The following is a 24,480-nucleotide window of genomic DNA, read 5'->3' as shown; positions in this document are numbered from 1 at the left end:
ACACTGTTCATCATAAGGGGAGGATGAGGAGATGGATGTCACTGCCAGAAAAAAAAAAAAAAAGAAAAGAAAAGAGAAAGAAAACTTGCCTTTCCCAATCCCCCACCTTCCCTGGAGTATGGAGGAGCCAAATTTCATCAAGTTTGGCACAGTTGTAGGAATTAACATGACTGAAATGTATGCCAGATTTCAAAACAATTTCTAACAGTTTCTGTGAGACCGTGTAAGCAACTGAAAATTGACATGTTGTGTTGTGCCCGAGTCAGCCAACTGCTGTCACTGCATAATTAGATTTTCCTGCATGAGAGGAGAGTTTCCTTTAAAAAATTATGAAATAAGGCAGAAGCTAATATAAGTGGGCCTGTTATTCGCAAAGAGGTAGCCTTCTGCCAAAGAATGACTTTGGACACACGCACACGTGCACACTCAGGAGAGGCCAGTGGTCCTGGTTCTGTGTGTTTCACATGCTCTTCGCAAAGGAAGAGGATTTACAGGGCAGGCCAAATGGAACTGCACCCACTTGGCTGCCCAAGGAATGGCTGAAACCCAGGACCGAGAACAGAGTTGGAGCTAATGAATGTGTGGTTCCTTCCTTCTGGTACAAGATAATAGAGGTGGCAGGGTAAGCTGTGTGTCTCCAGTACTTACTTTCCCCTCCTTCAGTAGTAAGAGTTTTTGATCGACAAGACCACCCTGTTAAAGACTACATCCGCCAGGCTCCCTTGTGCCTCAGTGTAACCATGTAACTAGGTTCTAGTCAATGAGACATGAGCAGAATGAAAGTTTCCAAATTCCATGTCATGCCCTCAATGGAAAAGGCGGGTTCACTCTCTCTTCTCCCTTCCTGTCTTCTTGAGGGCAGAAGCATAGGCGTGGTCATAAGCCATCTTTGACCATGAGGCTGAAGTTGATACCACATAGAAGAGAGCGGCACCTTAGATGGAACAGAGCAAGAAGGTAAAGACAGCTACATCCCTGAAACCTTTGAGCTGACATACTGGCCTCGCATGGCCTTTTGGAAAGTTCCATGAGAGACAGGCCAGTTACTGCTTTGATTCAGCCATTGTAATTTTGGATCTGTTATAAAAGCAGGCTTTTCTGTATCCTAACCAATACTGCACACTTGGGAATGACCTTCAGAGTTCATCAGAGGTAGGCCCGTGTAGGCAGGAAAGAATTTGTAAACTTGGACGCGTATACTTTTTTCCCTAATCAACACCTTCAAAACAGATACCTTTCCCAGATGATCTTACCTCTCTTCAAGGCAAAATATGACTCAAAATATTATTCATTCTTTCTTTCATTCATTCATTCATTCATTCATGATGAGATGATTACAATTACTATTTCCATTTTGCAGAGGAAGAAACTATAGCATAGACAATGGAAATAACTTCCCCCAAATCACACAGCAAATAATTTCAGTGTTTACATATCCCATGCTCAAATGGAATGAGGTCTTAGCATACAAAAAGCACATACAAGGTTTGTTAAGTGACTGGATCAGTGAGCACCTCCTTAAGGAAAGCAGTAGAACCAAGGCTAGAACTCAGGTCTACTGACATCAAAGCCGGTGATTTTAAATTCTCTTTGCTCCCCGACTACATCTTATATGAGGCTTCCCTAATTGGATTTGTGAATAAAAGTTTCAGTGTATTTGTAAAAATTAATTAATAAAAATTTTAAAAATCTTACATCAAGATTTTTTTTTCCTGTGGCCAGTCATAGAAACACTTAACTTGAACTGGCTCAATTATCCTGGGGCCTTCCTGGCTTAGATAACCAGGAAGTCCACCCCCAGTACAGGTTCAGCTCTGGCTGGACCTGGGGCTAGAATGGAGCCCTCAAATCACGGTTCTTGCCATCTCTCAACATAGCTCTTCTCCAAGCTGGCTTCACCATCAGGTTCCACATCCTGTCTCATCCCATGTCCCATCCTATTTAATTCCAACAAAAAGAACTCTACACAACTTGGCTTGATTGGTTTGATGGGCCTTTCTATCAACCAATAGCTCTGTCCTAGAGGGCTCAGGGCTCTGACTGGCTGGGCAGGGATCTTCTCCCCTTAAATCCCAACCAGGCCACAGACACTAAGAAGAGAGAAAGCATGGTTCTCAAGAGGCCAAAGGAGTGTTGTCCCAAAAGAACAGGAAATGGATCTTGGGTAGGCAATGACGACAAAACTTACTGCAAATCTTTTATATACTCAAAGCTGTCCCATCATAGGAATCTAAATTTATGCTTATTATCCCCTCCCAATATTGGCCTAAACTATTTTATTTCTCCACAGTATCCTTTACTGATTCCTGGTCTTATACACGTACGCACAAAGATGTAGATGCAAACAGTACACACACACACACACACACACACACTCTTTTTTCCTGCCCAATGCTGCTCCAATTCCCCTAAATATCACTTACCTTCTGGAGGCAGCAGACCTCTCCAGGGGTGATACTGCATTGCTATGCTCTACTCAACATCACCAGCATCCAGAGTCCAAGTCTGCCGAAAATTGGTTCTTTAATCTCAGTTAAGTAACTTATCCTTTGTAAGCCTTGATATCCTCATCTGAAAGTGGAATCACAATCGTTCCTACCTCACAGAGTTACTGCAAGAATTAAATAAAGGATGCATGTAACACTCTTAGCATGGGGGTCTAAACTCACAATATGTGCTAGCTAGTAGAGGTGATAGGTCGTGGTGCTTCCCCCCCCCCCCACCCTCAGTCCTCCTTTCTCTAGAAAGCCTTATTTTTCTGAACAACCTGGTCTACACTGTCCTTATCTGAACTCCCATAATATTCACAACTGATATACCGGTTACTGGCCCTGAGGCAAACACTGTCTGCACTGGTTATGTCTTCTCAACAGTCTAACCCCCGTGCCAGAGGTGGTCCCTATTCTCACACTGGAATTTTGACTCTCTATTGAAGGCTGACTTTCAATGACTCTGGAGACAGACCAGGGTTGAAGTCCCAGCTTCAACATTTACTAGCTGTGAGATCATGGACAAATTATTTAACTTATATGAACCTTAGTTTTCTCCTCTGCAAAATACAGTTGATGTCAAACACACACAAGGCAATATATACACAGTACTTTAGTATGATTCCAGACACACAGTGGGTGCTTAATAAATGGTAGCCATTATTTTATATTACATGTATTCTTAGCCTGCAATATCCCACCTTAATCACATTAAGAAATAGTCATGGAATGAGTCTAATTGATCTAAATTCCCACCTCTATTATGCATGATAGGATCAATCCTCAGACATATTTTTGTAAATACCATTAGTCCAGATGGTCATATTAGCAGAGAAGGCACCCTCAGATTCTTAACTAAAAAAAAATTCAGTGGTCAATTCAGAGCAAAGAAAATGACAGGGGACTAAGAAGGACTGAGTTCCTAGTATGAACTGAAAATGCACTGGACATTAATGTCATTATTTCATTTGGTCTCTCAACAATCTTGGATAACAAACCACCCCCAATAAGTAGTGGTTTAAAACAACATTGTGATATCTTTACAGTTTGGTAGGTTGGCGGCAGTTTCTCTGGTCATTTCATTTGGCATTCATACAACCACAATCAGCTAGATAGGAAGGTGTATTGTAATGTTCAAAATGGCCTTGGGGTGCCTGGGTGGCCTAGTCGGTTAGGAGTCTGACTCTTGGTTTCAGCTCAGGTCACGATCTTGGGGTTGTGAGATCAAGCCCCGTGTCAGGCTCCACGCTCAGTGTGGAGTCTGCATGAGATTCTCTCTCCCTCTCCCTCTGCCTCACCCATTCATGCTCTCTCTCTCTCTCTCAAATAAATACATGAATCTTTAGAACAAAAACGAAACAAAATGGCCTTGCTCACATGTCCAGCAGGTGCTTCTGGCTATCAGCTAGAACACCTTGGTTCACCTCCATATGTTTGCTTATAGGAACCAAACTGGCTTTCAGGTAGTATGGTGTTAGGACAGAGCTCCAACAGGACAAGTCCCAATGGGCTAGTGCTGATCAAGCCTTCTCTTGCCCAACCCATCACAATGAACAATGATGTCCCACTAACCAAAACAAGTCATATGGCCAAGGGCTGACTTAATGTGGACAGGGATTTTTATTCTGTCTCTTAATGAGAGGTGTGGCAAAGAATCTGTGACCATCTGCAATCTGTCACAGAGTTCAAACAAGATAGCCTGTGGCAACCAAGTAGCAGAGTTTAGAATCAAATTCAGGTCTGAATGCCCCATACGCCTTCTAATATACCACCATATCTTGGAATAGCCCACGAATGATGATTTCCCATGATAACTTAGATTTATACTTTCCCTCTTCTTACACATATTAGAGTCCCTACAATGTAACAGGCATTATTTACAGCTCTGGGGTAGAGCAGTGTACAAGACAACAAAAAACCCTGCTTTGAGAAAGCTAAGAACATGTAATAACATCAAATTAATGGGATGAGGGTAACCAAAGGAGAGGGAAACTTTAGAATGATGGGTCAGGAAAGGCCTCTCTTAGAAGGGCTGGAACAAGAATGGAGAAATGAAGGCAGCCATGGGAAGAGTATTCTAAGTAAAGGACCCAGAAAATATAATATTCCCAAGGCAGAAAGAACGTTGGTGTTGGAAGGACAGAAATGAAATAAGGTGGCTAGAGCAGACAGACAGAGAAGAGGACCATATGGAAGAGTTTTGCCAGGTAGAAGGAAAGTAGAGCTTCTGGCATCTTGGAGGTCATACAAAGGAGTCTGGATTTTATTGAATTGAAATGGGGGGCAGGTGGAGTATTAGGAGCAGAGGATTGATGTGATCTAGCTTACATCTGATCTAGGCAACACTTGATAAGATGCCATAGTTCTGGCTGCTGTATGGTGTGTAGATTACAGAGCAGCATGAGGGGAAGGTTAAGGGCTGACAGTGGCAAAGAATGAGGAAAGACGAGGTGGTTCTGTGATATGCTTTGGTTTGAGCGTGTAAGACTTCATGATGGATTTCTTAAGGGACGGAGGTAAATGAAGATACAGTGTTACAAATCGAGTTGAGGATGTCAGCAAACTTCCTCCACTGGGGCCACAGCTACTCAACAAAGGGTGAGTCTTATGAAACCAAGTGTCTTTGTTTCATTGTTTTCAAAAAGGATGAAGGGAGTCTTTTTGATTATTTTCAAATTCATACAGGTGAATTTGGTAGGCGAAAAGGACAAAATGCTTTAGTGATGAGGAAAAGGGAGGATAAGGGAGGAGTTGGAAATACATACTTTGGTTGCTGAGAACACCTTATATCCATTGTTCTCAATCATGTTCTCCGATTGGAGCATAGGCATTCACCTGTAAACTAAAAGTTAGTCAAATCTAATAATAAGAAAAGAAGCAAGGAACATCACACAAATCACATTCTCTTGTTTCTATGGACACCTACTGGGTGATCCTTCCAAATACAGCACAATAATCATGGCCACTGTATTACTTCTCAGTAAAACTGAGACATGTTGGCTTCTCCCTAATCTACCTCCTGATCCCTATAGCTCCCAAACCTTGATTCAGACTTTTCTAATTCACAAAGTCTAAAGTTGTCCTTGGTGCTTACATGAGTGGAGTGAACATCCATCCTTTTATATATACCTCTTAGCCTCAAGATACCTAAATCACCCCATATTATTCAGGAGGCAACTGTACCTTGCCAAGGCAAGAGACCTAGATCCCCTTCTTGTCTAATAAGTTATATCCTGAGACTTCATTCCCCGTTGCCTGTGTATTTTTCCTGCATAAAAACCCCCCAAACGATAAATCATCTTTCTGTCTTGTCCATCATGTCTGGGCTCATTACTTCACACATCCTCATTATCATCAATGCACAAAACTCAAGGAAAAAAAAATCTGAACAATGAAATGATACTTTTTCTTCTTAACTCAAGTGTAACTTTGTGTGATTAAAGCTTATCATAATATAAATGGGTGCTTTGGATGATTTCTGTGTAGCTCTTTTACATTTTGCAGATATTCTTAATAGGTCCAACTACCTAAGGAGGAAAAAAAAAGCTCTTTTTGCCTTTAAGACTTCGAAGGCTGATTTTTTAAGTGCACAGATATCTTTAATACCTAAATTGAAAAATGAGAAGAATATCCGTAGGGAAAAAGGAGCTTATTGCTGCCTCCCTGAAGTTCATCAAATGTTGTCACATATTTCTCTAACATTTTTGACTTGGTTAAGTGCAAATTTAGGTGAACACACTCTTTTTCCCAGGGTTCATGGCAACAGAAATATAGTATGTATTTTCTGATTAATAAGTGCAGCTCTACAGTCTGAGGGATCTTAGGCATATGGCGCTTTCTGGAGGCAGAAAACTGGACAAAATGACATTGCATTTCCACTATTTCATGACTTGGTGGATGCTAACCTTTCAAGCACTCCACACTCTTTCTTAGGTATATTTGTGGCATATAACACCTTGAAATCCCCATTCTCAGAATCAAAACCTTCAACAATGGTACATCTAAATTTCCCCCATAACTATGGAGAAAACTCAGGAATTAAGTAAATGGATGAATGTTAACAAAGTTCACTTTTAGTTTCATCAGTTAAAGTTATTAGAGCAGTTAGAAAATCGATGAATTATAGTTCACATGATTATTGAAACCCTGCCATGCATAGAAGTCCAAATTCTTGTTTAGTGTGTCATTTGGGCAGCAATGTCTAATTCACTGATAATAGACCAGATCCCTTTGCCAACCTCACTTTCTACTACAGGGTTATCACTGATGCCCTATCATATGGCTTGTGGTTATCAAGGAAAAATGGACAGTAACTCTTAGGGCATGATGAAGCCAGTCTTAACCAGGAAGCTCCTGAAAAAAGTTGACCCTAAATAGCACAGCTGCCTCCAAGAGGGTTTTCTCTGTAAACTGTGAAATATAAAATATTTCCCTAAATCTTTGTCTCCTATTCACTATGTGGCCTTGGGCACGAATCTTAACCACTCTGTGCCTCAATTAACTTAGCTGGTGAATTATGGAGCTGTAGGAAGTATTCGATGGCTTAACACTTGCAAAATGCTTAGGGAAATATTTGGTAAGTGTTAAATATTAGTGCTATTGGGCTGCTATTACAATTATCTCTTCATTTAGTGAACTTTGATTTGTCCTTCCTGATCCAGCTGTTTAAGCCCTTGACTCCCATAGGCAAGCTACTCATTTCTTCTTCTATGCTTCCATTCTTCTTTGAGTCCTCAAGTAATTTTGATGGTAATTATTTGTACCCACATCCATCTTCCCCCACTGGCCCATCTCCCCCTTTGGTTAGTGTCTTTCCAAAGCAGCACTAATGTCTTCTGGGTACCCACCCTAGGGACTAGCATATCTCTATGCACATTTCAGGGAAGGAAGGAAGGTATTTGCTCTTGGCAAGTCTATTGGTTCTAGATATAAATACAAAAATAATAAAGCATTTTGCTTAGGCTTAACATTTTTGAAGGTTGATTTGGATGAAAATATTCCATTTGGCAAATATAAAAAAAATTAATCTCGGGGTGCTTGGGTGGTTCAGTCGTTAAGCATCTGCCTTCAGCTCAGGTCATGATCCCAGGGTCCTGGGATCGAGCCCCACATCGGGCTCCCTGCTCCACGGGAAGCCTGCTTCTCCCTCTCACACTCCCCTGCTTATGTTCCCTCTCTCGCTGTGTCTCTCTCTGTCAAATAAATAAATAAAATCTTTTAAAAAAGTGAATCTCTTCAATGATCATCAATGGCTGCTACATCAGAAAAAAATAGAAACAACTCTATATCAGGTGCCTCCTGATAGACATATTGATCTTACCTCTAAAACAGACCTGCCCTTCACAAAGAAAACAAGCCCAGATCACATCAAGCCTGTATTTGTCAATAAATTTATGGGAAATGCAGTGGACAGAGGAGTGTGTTGTATGATACTATGATGGTGAAATTAGTAAAATTGCGATTGTGAGTAATTCTACAGGGCAAACTGCAATGTAAATGACCACAAACATTTTAGGGGGAAAAAAGAGAAGGTGAAAGCTGTGCGTTTAGAGAGAGTTAAGAGACAAGTGGGTCAACTGCAATATGTGGGCTGTTTTGAATCCAGATTCAGATCAATTCTTTTTTAAAAAAATATTTATTTGAGAGGGAGAGAGAGAGTCTGTGCACAAGTGGTGGGGTGGAGCAGAGGGAGAGGGAGAAGCAGACTCCCCGCTGAGCTGGGATTCCCAATGCAGGACTCAATCCCAGGACTCCGAAATCATGACCTGAGCCAAAGGCAGACACTTAACTGACTGAGGCACCTGGGTGCCCCTCAGACAAATTCTAAAAACAAACTGAACACTGACTGGATATTTGATAATATAAAGGAATTATTATGAATCACCTTAGGTATAATAATGGCTATTTTTAAAGAACCCCTTTGCTTTTATAGATTTATACTGAAATATGTACAGACAAAATAGAGACACGCCTGGGATTTTCTTGAAAATAATCCTGGATGGGTGGAAATTTAGACAAAACAAGATAGAGTAAGAGTTGAAGTTTGTTGAGATTGGGTGAGAGGTTCGTGAAGGCTTATGGTACCATTATACTCTGTGCTTGCAATTCCCTACTCACAAAAATAAATATAAAGGTTAATAGTTCCCTGTATGATAAAAGATGCTTGTATGTTTCCTCCATTTCACATACATTGCAAACTCTGGCCATGTTTTTGCTACCCATGAGACCAGATGCATTTCTTTACACAGCATAAGTGTCCAATAATTTATTAGATTGGATTTTCTTACTTGTGAATCCTTTGCTCATAGCCTATATTTTCAGCAGCGACTATATCACCCACAGAACAAAGAGTTATTATGAATACAGTAGTAAAGGTAACCCCAAGAGTTATATTAACAACAGCTAATCATGAATGCAGGCTTACTTCCTTGTCACTCTGGATGTTAATTTACATGGAGCTATCTCATTCTTGCAGTTTATGAGGTGAGGCACATGTTATAAGACACCACGACGATGCAAGTTCCAGCACAGAATTTGAAGCTTCTTGGCGTAAAGATGCCTAAGCCCATAATTGCATAGTAAATAGCAGAGCCAAGGGGAGCCTGGGTGGCTCAGTTGGTTAAGTGTCTGCTTTCAGCTCAGGTCATGATCCCAGGGTCCTGGGATCAAGCCCCAAGTTGGGAATCCCTGCTCAGCGGGGAGTCTGCTTCTCCCTCTCCCTCTGCCGCTCCCCCTGCTTGTGCACTCTCTCTAATAAATAAAATCTTTAAAAAACAAACAAACAACAAAAAAATGGTAGAGCCAAGTCCACACCAGTCCCATGTCTCAAACCCTAAGTACTTAGCCTCTCCTATCTGACACCTTTCCTTCTGGGTCTAGTAGGCTGTGTGACTCAAAATAGAAATAAGTTATGATCCCTTTTCATAAGAAGCATTATAGACAGCTGATCTCAGGTCAGATGGCTGCAGAGAGACAGATGGGAGGGGGACATTTTCCTAGATGATTTCAGATGAGCACCGGAGAAGGTGGCTAAGTTCATAGAAGTGTGAGGACAGTGGGTCTAAGACAGGAAAACAAGACATCCAAAAGCCTAGATAAAAGATTCCTAAGCAGTGGTCCAACCAGACCTTTTGTTTGGTCTGCATAAGGTTTAAAACTTCTTGGACTGACTTGCCAGCTTTTAAAACTCATAAGATTTCACATGTAAATTTATACTTCTGGGCTTAAAAAAGAATCAGGTTTGTTGGGCCCATGTTTCTCCATAATCAATAGAAGTCCTGAAGCAGGGGAGAGATCTGCTGAAAGTAACATTTCAGGATGTAGCATGAAGATGACATTTCAGGGAGAAGATGCTAGAATCAGAAATGCTTTTTAGGTCTGGTAGGAAATAATGAGGTCTTGGCCAACATAGAGGTAAGGGGAATAGAAACAAGGCAGGAGGTAAAAATCCATAAACGCAAGTGGCAACAGGACTTGGAGACAGAATGCCCTAAGAGTCAGAGGTATGTGACTTATACCAAGTGATAATTGGTGTCAGGGTATCTCACCCCCATGACTGGAAAGAATGAGAGGTTGCAGGAGGGAACTCTGTCACATCAGGATCATTAGATTTTGTGTTAGCATCTATCTCCCGATAGATGGTGACACGAGATCGGCATGGAAAATTGTTTAAACTAAACAATGTAGGGGCACCTGGGTGGCTCAGTGGATTAAGCGTCTGCCTTTGGCTCAGGTCATGATCCCAGGGTCCTGGGATCAAGCCCCAAGTCAGGCTCCCTGCTCAGCAGGGAGTCTGCTAGTCCCTCTCCCTCTGCCCCACCCCTGCTCATGTGCACACGCTCTCTCTTTCACTCTCTCCCTCTTAAATAAAATCTTAGAAAAAAATAAAAAATAAACTAAACAATGTAGTATCCACACTGATATCTTGTAGATCTTAGAAATACGGAAACAGGATTTGAATAAGAGGCAGGAGATGTAGATATTGGATAATTGTTCAGTCCTATACTGACTGCTTCAAAGACATAGACCAAGAGATGGCCTTCCACCAGAGAGTTTTTACAGTAAGGTCAGAGGAAAGAGATAAAGCACAAGCAGTGAAATGTTCATGACCAGTATACATCTGATGAAGCCAAAACAAAGAAATGATGTGTTCAGGGAAAATTTCTTGGAAGTACCACAAAGAAAGAATATCACAAAAAAAGAATAGATACCGCACAAGAATGTGGGATCAATATAACAAAGTTTGCACTGAGTGAACCATTATTTGATGAGTGTCTACTAAGTGAAAAACACATGCAACGTATCTCTCCATTTGCTTGATTCTTCCTCATAAAACTTGGCGATGCTAGATATCACATAATGCATTGTCTATGTGCTTCCTTGCTTGATTCTTGCCTATTCCCCCCAGAGACTACAAGCTCCATGAAAGCAAGGACTTCATCTCTTGTTTTTCAGGCTATCCTCCATGCTTAGAATCGTTCTTAAAACACAGTAAGTTCTTAATAAGTAGTATGTGAAAGTGTCCATCCTCACAGAGCTCACAGAGTCTGAGTTGGACGGAAAACTGAGAAGGTGGCCGCAATATGGTGTGACCAGTGTGAGAAGGTCAGGGTGCATGGCAGCACATGGACATGGGGCCCTGATTCATCAACTGAAAGTAAAGCTACTGTATAATCCCTACCTCACAGGAAGAGAAACAAGAGAGCTTACTCTCTCTGCATATTTATGACAGAGCTTGTCTTGAAAGACACACAACGCAGAGCTAAAACAATGATGAAACTGGGTCAGTTTTTTTACTGCTATCCCCAGCTCACACACACCTTATACAAAGAAAAAATGCTGCCCACGATTCTGTCATTATATTTACTTGTCCCTGGTGTCACTTAAACTGGGGTGTGGAGACACAAGCTGGAGATGAGTGTCTATGTCATTGATGACATGTACAGAATCATCTCAGCCTTGGTGGAATTAATTTAAGGCCCTGGATAAAACTTTTTACTGTGTGTGTGTGTGTGTGTTTGCGTGTTCAACAGGAGCCCGTTGTCACCCTTCTGAAGGAAAACAGTATACGGCTCTGATGCACCACCCACAGGCTAGAAAGCCTCTCCCCTCTCACCTCCGCTAGCTGGTGTGGACATCAGGGCAAACACCAGAACCCATCTTATCAAAAAGCTTCTGTTGCAAAGCAGCAAGAAATTGTCAGATATACATGGTGATGCTGACTTCTCAATAGGGGGAAAAAAGGACCTAAATTAGACTTCTATAAAAAGAATATTGCATATTTATTTCCACAATAACACCCAGGAAAAACGTTAGTCAAGAAGCAAGCAATTGAGTGAATAAATAAGCTTGTCTTTGTTCTCATCAATTAAGTTATTACATCAGTTGGAAAACCAGTGAATTATAATACAGATGTTTAATGAAACACTGCTGAGCCTATAAGTCAAACTCCTATTTTGTGGTGTGATTTTGGCTGCATAGTTTTGTGTGTGTTAAACCGTATTTATTAGCTGATACCCATTATTATTTTGAGCAAGGTATAATTCAGTTGTCAGGCTCCATTGCAGGCAAGGAGATTTAATCAGTAAGAGCCGCTTTGCTACTGAGTATAAAACAATGTGGGTTTCATGAAGCAATCACGGCAGTGTGAAAAAATGGGATTAATTAGTATTGTATAAGAACAGGCAGCATGCTCATTAAAACCTTGTGAGGTAGCTCTTGATAAACTGCCACTTGATAGGACCGCATTAATGTGACAAGGCAAAGACTTCATTCCCAAATCCTCTCTGATTGTATCTTGCTTTTAGGTTACCTGGAATGACCCTCCTTGGCGGTGGGAATGCAAAGATCAAAATGACTGCCAGGGATCCCGGAGCCACCTGGACAGAGGAAGCCACGCATAGATGGGGGAACCTTCAAAGACAACTTTTTTTGAACTCACAGTCAAACATGAATGGAGAGTTGCAAATGAAGCTGCACCAGGGGTGGTGGATTTGCATTTGCGCTCGGCAGGTCAGACAGAAACTAATTTGACAATTGGCAACCCACCCTAATGAAGGCCACAGACAATTCCTCTGTCTGTTTGTTTACCCAGTGCCGGTGATTTCTGGAAATACATCCGCCTGAGGAAGCTGGCAGGGGCACCAGGGAGCCCTGGGGGGCCAGCCGGAGGGGGAAGGAGGACCCCAGTGACTCTGGAGAACCTGCCCTGTGCAGTGCCTCTCTCTTAGCGCCCACTGACTAATTATTTGGATTTCCAAAATGCCTCTCTTAGTTCCTAGAATGAGTAGTTATTTTTTGTTGTGTTTTGTTTTCACAGGGAAAGCATCTGCACATGAAAAAAGCCCAGTGAGAACAATCTGCTTTGGGTAAAGAATATTTTTTGATGTGCCTCTTTAGACATCCGATTCAATTCGATTCTCTTCCAAACCTGGAATGGTTTGGGTTGTGTCTTCATGCTGCAGTTGGTTTGGGTTTTGGGGGTGGGGGAGAGGGGGAAGGGAGGTGGGATAGGGGTTCTCAAGTCGCTGTCCATGGATATGCCTTCTGAACAGCTCAACAGATCCATAGTTTTCTCAAAGGATCCCCATTTCCATTTTCCTGGTGGTTTTAGCTAACACTGCTTGCAAGGCAACTCTACGTGGAGCAGGTAGTTTGGGGTGTATTTCTAGAACTGAAAATGCCACTCAGAACCCTCAGAGTCCCTGTTCCCTGCCCTCCCCAACTATTGCATATATATATGCATACATATATATATACACACACACACACACACAAATATATACATATATATATTTGTTAAATCTCACCAGCATATTAAATGAATGTTTTCTACCATGAAGCCCAAGTACTCAGCTCACAATTATAGGTTGTTTGCAATTGAACTTGGGTAATTCCACTGCAATCTGCAGATTCAAGGCACTGGACAAAAGTCAGGCTACCTGAGCAACCTAGATAGGATTAAACACACTGCTTTATCAAGTGATGTGTTGCAATATTATTAATTTAAACCTTAACATCTCATTGTTGTGATCCAAGCTGCATGATGTAATGCAATATGACAACCATTAAATTAATAGAAAATAGAATTCATCTCTCAAAATAAAGGCACAGAGACAGACAAAGATAAAGGAAGAAAGACAGACAGATAAATACCTTTAATATTTTTCTGTTTCTGAGTCTGCCTCTATCTGGAAGCACAAGGAGTACACATAGCATCTGAGACATTTGCACAGAGATCCCCGCCATCTTATTTATTCCTTCTCCATAAGGGGAAGTAGTGAGTGTGTTCCTATTTTGTTCCTTTTATTTTAGCAAGTGGATTGCATGGACATAATATGCTGTAGGAAGAAGTGCAAGCATTACCATTTACGCATGACACAGTAATAGGAAATTTTCTGCCCCTCTTAGCTTGATGAGGACCTCCTGCAAAGACCCAGCAACTCCTTCAGGTAGTAGCCACCTACTTGATTTATAATCCTCCAGTGGCGGAAGAGGTTAGCTGGGTAATTTAAATCACTAGATTTTGCTAATGAACTAGGGCCAGAGAGAAAGCACTTTACATTGTAAAGGCTCCATTTCACCTTCCTTATGCTCCACATACTTTATCTCCGAATTTTTACATTATTTATATAAAAAGGGAAATGGCTCTCTCAGAGGAAAATGAGTGAGCAAAGCATCTCTGCTGATAGACTAGCTTCTACAATTCACTGCACTTTGGATGCCCTCTCTCAGTGCAACAAAAGCAGGGTTGCTGGATGCAGCAAAGAGAAATACAGAATGCCCAGTTCAGTCTGAATATTAGATGAACAACAGATAATGCAATATTTTGGACGTACTTATAGTAAGAGTCGTTTTTTGCCTATCTGAAATTCAAATTGAACTGGGCATCCTGCGCTTTATCTGGACCTCTAAACTGAAAGGAAGGTGGAAAGGAGGTGTGCTGGCCCCAGTGAGGGCGTTCTGTGAAACGTCGGAAAAAAATGCCCTACAGAGCTTGGGAAAACTGACTTCCGGCATCTGTGTTTCCCAGTGGAGCATTTTTATTTAGCAGATTGCTCTAGGCTTCACTGAGCTTTGAAATAAACTATTGGTCACTTTTCCCCCCACATGGATAAGCAAGTTTTAAACGATGTTTCCTTCATATTAACCTCAAAGAGATTTTTCTACTGTTGCATTTTGTATAAAGGAAACACCTAGTGGTTCTCACACCTCGGAGTTCCTGGGACGTGTCCCCCACCACTACCCAGTAGCTTCATTCAGCTCCACAGACTGCAGTTTCGAAAACACTGACCTTGTATATATCCAAAAGAGCTGAACACAAGTATTCAGATACCTGTACAAAAAGATACATGGATCCTTACGTCCATAACAGCACTATTCACAGTAACCAAAAGGTAGAAACAACCAAAGGGGCCATCAACTGATGAATGGATAATCCAATTGTGGTCTATACTTAGAACTAAATATTATTTAGCTATTAAAAGGGATGAGGCACTGATGCATGTTATAACATGGCTGAGCACTGGAAACGTGATGCTAGGTGTTATGGCAGATCCAAAAGGTCACATACTGTATGATTTCTACGAAACATCCAGCATAGGTAAACCTATAGAAACATACAGCAGACCAGTTTTTGCCAAGAGCCAAGAAGGTGGTGTGGGGCGGGGGGGGGGGGGGGAAGGGGGGCGGGGAGGCACAAGGATAGGGGAATCACTGCTCATGGGTACATAGGTTTTCTTTGGGGGTGATATAAATGTTTTAGAACTGACAGAGGTGGTGATTAGCACTGTCAGTGTATTAAATACCACTAAATTGTTCACTTTAAAATGGTTCCTGTTATGTGATGTGAATGTCACCTCAATGAAAATAAGCAAATAAATAATCAGACAAAAAAATCATTGATCTTAACAAGAAAACAGGATTTGCTATTCTGCCTTTAGGTCCATTTTGAATTTATGACCAGCTACAGAAAACAAAACAAAACGAAATTCTCATTTTCCATAAAGCTTGTGAACTGAAAGACATTTCCATATAAGGCATTAACTCAACTAATATGACCCGAGCCCCTTATTAAAGGGTGCCCCATAGCTATTCAGAGCCTTTGTGCAAATGAGAAACAGGTGTCCCATTCTGGGGCTGCTTGAGCTGAGCCCTGCTATCACCTGGCGGGGCACCCACATGCAGTCCCAGCTGTCTCTCTCACCCATAGCACCTGATACCTCCAATAGGCCACAGGCTGTATGGTACTGGACTATAACGGATCCGAAGTAATCTCGGGTACAGGAATGACTCTTCAGGGGCTCACAAAACAGCACAATGTAGTGATTCCATATGCATGCTTAAGAGCCAGACTCATCGGGTCCTGAGGTGATTCCTGCACCCCTGTGACCTCAGTTTTCTGATCTGTAAAACAGGTAATAACAACATCTAACCTCCCAGAGCTGGCAGGGGTGGGGGTGGGGGTGCTAAATCAGTTTAAAGCATCAAAAACAGTGTCTGGCACTCACTGGAACGGCTGACATGACAGACTGACAAAACTAAAGCCCGCTGAGGTTGCAAAACACCTGGGGCTTTCACACGTCACTGGCGGGAGTGCCTACATGCACCATGTTGCCCCCGTGGGAAACCATTCAACACTTTCTTATAAACTAAATCCATCTACTCTATGATTCAGCATTCCCACTCCTAGGTCTTTACCTCCAAGAAATGAAAACTTATGTTTATAAAAAGATGTGTACGAGAATATTCACTGCAGCTTATTCATACTAGAAAAAAAGATGGGGCACCTGAGTGGCTCAATTGGTTAAGCATCTGCCTTCAGCTCAAGTCATGATCTCAGGGTCCTGGGATCGAGCCCCACATGGGGCTCCCTGCTCAGCAGGGAGCCTGCTTCTCCCTCTCCTTCAGCCCCACCCCCCGGGCTCATGCTCGCTCTCTCTCTCTCTCGAATGAATAAAGTCTTAAAAAAAAAAGAATATGTTTAATAAAAAATGAATGGCAACAGTTCAAGTGTCCACCAGAAGACTGAATAGATTATGTATCCATATAATGGAATAATACTGAGCAATAAAAAGGAATGAACAAAAGAATCCAGTCCCTGAAGAGGACATACTATATGATTCCATTTTTCTGAACTTCAAAAAGAAGCCAACCTAGCCTAGGGGGATAGAAATCAGAGTAGTCTTTGCCTCTGCAGGGCAGAACATGAGGGAATTTTCTAAGGTGGTGGTGGTACTTGGTAGTGATTGGAAAATGTTTTCTGTAAATAGCCAGAGAGTAAATATTTTGGTCTTTGAGGTCCACATACAGTCTCTCATATATTCTTTTTAAAATAACCCTTGAAAAATGTAAAAATCCATTCTTAGGTCATAGGCCACACAAAACCACTCCACAGATAGATCTGGCCCAGGGATTACAGTTCTCCAAACTCTGCTCCATACAGGGTGTCTGTTACACAAATGTACACATTTGTCGTCCTCAATGAACAGTACACTTAAGACCCACACGTTTTTCTGTGTGTATTTCAGTAAAATATAGAACAGTGCCTAGAAGTTGAATCAATACTCAGATAAACATTAGCTAATATTATTTTTGCTTCACATTAAGTGATATACTTCATTTTGAATAATGTAACAAAGAAAATATCATTCTTCCACACTGTAAAATAAAATCAAGCAATGTATTTAAGGCATCCATGATGATTCTCTCTCAACTGTTTATACACACATTTCCATCCCCTTTCTACAAAGAGAATTTGATTTATTAGGGCAGTATCTTAAGCCTGGGAATACTCCAATGCAGAGGATATATTCTCAGATCCCTAGAGGTCCTTGAACCCCAGTCAGAGAAACAGGCATCTGTAATGGACTGAACCATCTGTCTTACCTGATGCTTACGTGAGAACTAGCCCTCCTTCTACAAGACCAGTTTCTTTCCCAGTTAGAGTCCTTACCAATGTCAGTGCTGAGAAGAGAACGTTCCTGAAGAATTCCTTGTGCTTAAGATCTACCAGGTAACAATTTGAGGCATTTCTGAAGGATAATACACTATATCGAGAGTATTTTCTATGCATTCATATTTACTTATGTACATATTGGCATCACTTTCACTCATGCTGAAGAATATTCTCTATGAAATCAACAATTTAAAACTGCTGAGCAAAGCATCCTTAGAAAGTGTCACAAAGAAAGTTCCATGTGGAGAGTTCTCATCTGTTTCCAGCAATAGGAGCCCTGGTATTGGGGGCAATAGGAAATAAAAAAGCACTTTGCTAATTGAAGCATATGAGGACACTGGTGTGTTGGCTACCACAAAATAAATTATTGCACTTTTCTTTAAAATTCCCATCAGGGCGCCTGGGTGGCTCAGTCGTTAAGCGTCTGCCTTCAGCTCAGGTCATGATCCCAGGGTCCTGGGATCGAGCCCCACATCAGGCTCCCTGCTCAGCGGGAAGCCTGCTTCTCCCTCTCCCACTCCCCCTGCTTGTGTTCCTGCTCTCGCTGTCTCTCTCTCTGTCAAATAAATAAATAAAATCTTTAAAAAAATAAAATAAAATAAAATAAAATTCCCATCAGAACCAAAGTTGAAACTGGGGAAAAGGTCCTATTGTGAATAATTGGAATGAAGACGAAATAAACTCCTTAACTAACAGAATTTAATTAAACAATTTTTTAATATTTGTTATAATAAATACAAATCATTATTTACTGTTGCCACACACTATTTGAAGAGAGAGGGGCTGACTACTGTCCTCGGGGGGGCCCACAGTCCTGTGCACAGGGAGCCCAATATAGGCTCGATCCCAGGACCCTGAGATCATGACCAGAGCCGAAGGCAGATGCTTAACTGGCTGAGCCACCCAGGAGCCCCAATAGATGCCATTATTATACCCATTCTACAGCTGCCCAACTGAGGCTAGTCAGAAAGTAACTTGGCCAACATCCACCCCCAGAGAGTAAGTGCTAGAGTTTGCCTCAGAACAGCGTTCCACCAGATTCCAAATTTTGTGCTCTTAACCGATGTCCCTTTACTGCATCTCCAAAGACTGAAAACATAAGCAATGATGGACCGAGAAGTAGTATCTAAAAGTCCAGAGAAGCATTCAAGATGACCAAGGACTCGAATGGAAAAACCATATGAAGTAAGACTTTAGTTTCACATGGAAATAGGAGTGATTTCTGAGCATGCAAAGGTGGATGAGGATGGCATTTCATCAGGAGATCCCAACTTCTCTGGGATAGATTCTTGGAAATGTCAATTAAAAAAACATTAAACTCTCACAAGGGAGCTTCAGTCCAATTAAAACAGTTTCAATTCATTTGCTGTCAAGTATTATCTTTTTACAGATACCATGATCTGTTAAAATTGATCAGAACATGATGAATATTTCAAAAAATCACTCTTCCCAGCGGTGGGAACAGCAATGGGTCATAGAACTTTGGGCAACTACTCATACCACAGTCCTGCAGGGAGCGCTATGATTTTGCCTGGTAAATGGAGTCAGGGTACTGTGTCTCAGATACAGGGTGATACATATCTTATGTGCATGGAGGCTGATGGGGACAGAAAGGGGGAGCAGCAATGAAGAAATGTGATAGTGATTCTGAAGGAACAGACCCACTCTAGAAACATCCAACTTGGTTTCATTTCTTTCCTCTCTGCTCAGCAACTAAAGGCCTGGGTAAGGCTCCCGAGCTGCCGTAAGGGATGTGGTTGGCCAAGGAGCTGAGTGCTGGGGGAAGAGCCTGCCCCCCACAGCTGGGAGGACCTGGGTGGCCCACAGCGTCTCCACAGCCTCCCCTGGAGAGAGGGACTCTGGTTAGCAGGAGGAGGAGCCGGTCTCCTTGGCCTCTGTTACTATGGCAACCTTCCCCTTTGTTTCCCTGGATCCAGAGTTGCTGCCTCATTTAGTGACTGGAATCAGGTGAGGCAGCTGCATGATGGCATTAGGAAAATGAGGGAGAGGAGCAACAACACCGCTTGAGCAAACACACACGCACGCATCCTGGCACCGAGACGGTATTGTCAGGACGAGTTTCCAGACCTCTTGCCACTTTCTTTTGAGCCAATCAGCGGCATATGATTGCAATTGCTGTTGAATAAAATGCTTGGGGAATTTTCGCTTTTTTCTGGCTGTCATTTGGCCAGTTGCCTTTCACGCGTGCTTCTGTTGCCTGCAATACTTTGCTCTTTCTTACTCCATGGAGGGGTCTCAGTGTCAAGGTCACATCCCCTAGCAGGCTTTCCCTGAGCACCCTCCACCCTCTGCCAATGTTCTGTCTCAGCATCCTGTCTGCTTCCTTCACAGCAGTAAGCACAATTCACAACCCTTCCATTTATCGTCTGTGTTCATCAGTTTTGGCTCTGTCTCCCTGGCTAGATTACAAGCTTCGCCAGGGCAAGGATGCTGCCATTCTTATACAAAGTGGCATCGGACGGAGGGTGCTGTGCAAGGGGCCACGAATGAATATTTGTGAAATAAACGAATAATACGTAGATTCAGAAAATGGGACTTAGGATGCTGACCTACTAAGTGTTGGGGTCACGGCTTCAAAGAGTCTCTCAGTTTTTTTTTCTCTTCAATGACCAACAGGAATCATATTAAAATCAAAGACCATGACCTGAGTTGCAAATCTCTTTACTCTCACTGCTGTGTCCGCTCCACTGAAGAACTTCCCGCATCTTAAGGCAGCCCAGCTATATGTGTACAATAGAACAGTGTACGGGAAGGGGATGGGGGCCAATGGAAGTCCTGCAGAATCCCTATCGGGTACTTCTCCACTCGCCTGCAACTACAAGAAAGGGAAGATCTCAGGACAGAAGAAATCTAAATGCTAAAAGGGTGAGTCCAAGGAAGAAATATCCACCATAGAGAGAGAGAGGAGAGAGAAGGTGATATAAGTGAGACAGAAAACAGAACACGTTCTGCAAATGCACTGCATCCTTCCCCATTCACTCACGTGGCTCCTTAGAATATCATGAGACTGTTCACTTCTGCCATCTCCCTGTCGAAAAAGTTGATGATGAAATCTGTTGGAAAAAATAAATAAATAAATAAATAAATAAATAAATAAATAAATAATAAAAAATAAAAAAAATAAAAGAAATCTGTTGGTTGGGGGTAAGTAGGGGGCGGCATTCCTCCACCCCCTAATGCAGTATCTTTTCAAGTTTATAATGCACGTGAATGAGAAATTGGATGAATTTTACCGAAAAGTGTATTTTAAGCAAAGTTGAAGGGACTTATTCTTTCCAAAATACTGAAGCATGTGGTGAAATAAAATGATTCAGGAAGAATATATATTAATTCATACATATGCAAAATCAATAGCACCAAACAAAAACCAAATTAAAAAAAAAATAAACCAAACAAAAGCTTGCATGAATGTATCTGTCAATTCCACAGCAGGGACAAACCAGAAGGTAAAGATAAGAGATGAACTTCACTGGAGAAGCAGAATAGCCTACCTTCCTATGTCTAAAAAATAATTTCTGAGAGAGGCCATGAGCCATCAGACTCCTGATAATTCATCAGTGATTATGCTAACAGCAAAACCAGAATTATTTCAAGGAGAAGACAGGTCTGCCTTACCTGAGAATCCAAAAATTATCTCATATAAGATTCTCTACCTTTCTGGCTAATTGTTCCTCTTTGCAACACTTTGGGCTCAAAGGTCTGAGATGAGTGTGATTGGCCAAGCCTAGGTTTTGAGCCAACATTAAAAGCTGTGATATTGGGAATTGTAATAAGACATATGTACTTGGTCTTTGTCCCTGCTGCTGGCACCCAGCTCCTAAACCCTTGGAATGTCATAAGTAATGAGTAGCCATAAAGTCCAAAGAGTGTCTTTTGTTATTCATAACGAACCCCTTTCAACCACACCTGAGTTTATGTTAATGAGGTGACTTTTGGAAAACCCTTAAGAATGGGGCACTGGTTGCCAGGTTAACCAGCCCTTGTCTAGAGGGTTGAAACTTTCTTCCCCATCCCCCAACCTGCAGGGGAGAGGAGGGGCTAGAGGTTGAGTTCAAGTATGAAAGGCCGATGACTTAATCAATCACACATACCTAATGAAGTCTCCTTAAACACTCTAAATGAAAGTTGGTGAACAAATGGAGATACTGGGGGTGGGGGGTTGGGTAGAGTGTCTGGAGAAGGCATGGAATCTCTGCCTCCCCTTCCCCCACCGATTGCCCTACACATCACTTCCATCTGGCTATTCCTGAGTTGTATTACTTTATTTCTCCAACATCCCATTCTTTGGAGACCACTCTCTTCCATCCCACAGATAGATCCTATTCAATTCATTTGTAGGTGGGGGGGGGGGGATAGTGAGGCTTCTCTTTGTTCCATAGATGGGTGACTCAGGTCACACTAAATAGAGCTTTCTTCTCCTCTGGCCACAGTGAATATTTTTCAATGGGCACATGACCCAAGCTGAGTTTCCCTTAAGATTTTGTCTATCAGAAGAGACTTCAATCAAAATAATTTGTAAGATCCAAATCAAGGACTTAATAAAAATACTATTAATAAATAAGTCATAAAACCTATAGAGCTGTGGTTTTCAACCAGGTGTACCTGGGAGATTTTTGTTGTTTTAAGCACACACCTGGTCTACTCCAAATAAGTGAATCCATATCTCAAGAAGACTGATGTATCTCTCTAATTAAGAAGCTGTTTTATGAAAATACTAGATTCTCATGGGCAAAGAAATGGTTTTTACATTTCGTACAGATCCCCAAAAATGAATATGTAGGATAAAATTACAGAATATTCATTCAAGCTTAAATTACTTAAAAGGTATTTTCAAGAGTAAAAATTTATATCACAGAGCTGTTGGTCAGGGGAGCAGATTAAAGTTAAGAATGATAGGAAATAGCCATATTAGCCAGGATTCTTTTGGTTGCAAATGGCAGAAAACCTAAATCAAAGGGTTAAGTTAAAAAGGGGAGGACTAATTGGCTCATATCATTGGGAAGTCCAGGGGCAGTGTTAACTTTAGGTACAGCTGGTCCAGAAGTTCAAATGATGGTATCTGGGCTCCCTCTTTTCCTCCATCTCAGCCCTGCTTAACTTTGCATAGAGGCATTCTTCAACACGATAGAGGAGATGACCCACACCCCCTTTTCCCCAGGATCCCCTGTTGAAGCTCATAGACCCCCATGGAAAGAAGACTTCTTCTCTTCCATGTCTACTTGTCAATTGTGGAAAAGACTCCAAATAACTGAGCTACTTAGGATCATGTCTGGACCAAGCAGAGTGACCCAGATAATGAGTCCTATTATGTGAGGCCCATTCTGGGTCACATTTCATAGAGCAGACAATCATAATTAAAAAGTCTTAGCAAAATACCTGGCATGAGAAAAGAGAGACCAACCCTACTCCCAGCCTAATCCTACAATGGGATGATAGGAAGATAAAAATCAACACATGACTGCTACAATCATGTCTAGACTGAGCTTACACTGATGACATCCCTTCATTCTTCATCGTCTATGACCTATCAATGACTTTCCAAATGTCTTAAGTCAATAAAAAATAAATGAATATGATACTTAGCAACAATAGCAAAATCCTATTATTGTTCAAATGCAAATCAATGAGCATGGTGCTGGCTTAGAGGGCTGTCTAGGAGAGCTCAGACCTATAAGAGCCTTCCTCAGGCAGAAGTGAGTCTTGAAGAGCTGCAACATTCTCTCTCCCATTCTAGGGAATTTAGTCTTCTTAATGATGAACTGAATCCAAGAAAAGGGAGGGATCTTGCGATACCTCATGTGATTTCTGCTAACAGCCAATCCAAAACTCTTCAGTGACACCTACATGAGGAGTCTGGTAAACCCACTCTGAAAAAAATGCCAAATGTTGGTTTCTAGACCAGCTTACAAATGGAAATAACACAATTAGTACAAATAGCTACATTTACACGAAGATTTCCAGCCAAGGAGTTTTGCAAATTAATTCCGTTGGAATGATACCCCCTTCAAACTACTCCACCTGTTTTCCATAACCACCACACAGACATGGGAAGTCGAACTGGAAAAACACACAGTAAGAGTTCCGGACGTACCAGGATTGGGAATAAAGAATATGCCTGAAACTGTGGGAAGAATTTTAATATCCCAAACTGTCAGAAAACAGAACCACTCCATCTGATTGGCTACGTTAGGCCCCATGGTTGAACATGGCTGGCTGGCATGGGATGCACACAACGGTAAAACGGAACTCTCTATGAAAAGAGCAAACTAGAATTCATACTATTCTATAGGGCTGAGTGCCTTTGATGACACCACGGATTATGCACTGGTTGACAACTCAGTTCCATGAGCTATACTATTTGCATGAAATCTATCAAACAATGATGTATTGTGGACTGAAGATTTTAAATCAGATTCAATCTAGTCTGAATGAAATCTGAATTAAGGGTTTGAACCAAACCATAAGGCAAACTCCAAATTAATTCAAGATACTTTAATGCCAACATTTTGTTTTACAAACAAACCAAAGGTCTTAATTTAAAAAAAAAAAATTACTTTATACTATTTTCTAAAGAAAGTATGCATTTGCATTGTGATTCAGAACAATATTGTACAATAGCACAACCACCACTTGACAGAGACATTTGGTTCATTCATTCAGCATGTATTTATTGAATACCTAATGAGTACTAGCCTTTCTGTGCTCAGGATATAGTGGTGACCTCAGCAGATTATATCACTGTCCTCATGAATCTCAAATTCTAATGGAGGGAGATATAAAAATCCGGATAATAAATAAACCCAATCAAAAACTTCAGACTTTAGCTTCTCTGAAAGCAGGGGTTGGCAAACAATGGCTCACAGACCCTTCCTGTAAATAAAGTTTTATTAGAACACTGTTTGTACATCTATGGCTGCTTCTGTGCCACAGTGGAGCGTGAGCAGTTGGGATACTGTGTGCTCCACAAAGTCTAAAATATTTGCTGTGGGGCACCTGGGTGGCTCAGTCGGTTAA

The sequence above is a fragment of the Mirounga angustirostris genome, unplaced genomic scaffold, assembly GCF_029215605.1.
Source record: "Mirounga angustirostris isolate CCGP_5_RB_7025 unplaced genomic scaffold, mMirAng1.0.hap1 SCAF_10, whole genome shotgun sequence".
In the NCBI taxonomy this organism is placed as follows: Eukaryota; Metazoa; Chordata; class Mammalia; order Carnivora; family Phocidae; genus Mirounga; species Mirounga angustirostris.
The sequence above is the reverse complement of the archived record's forward strand: the minus strand, read 5'-3'. Positions refer to the sequence as shown.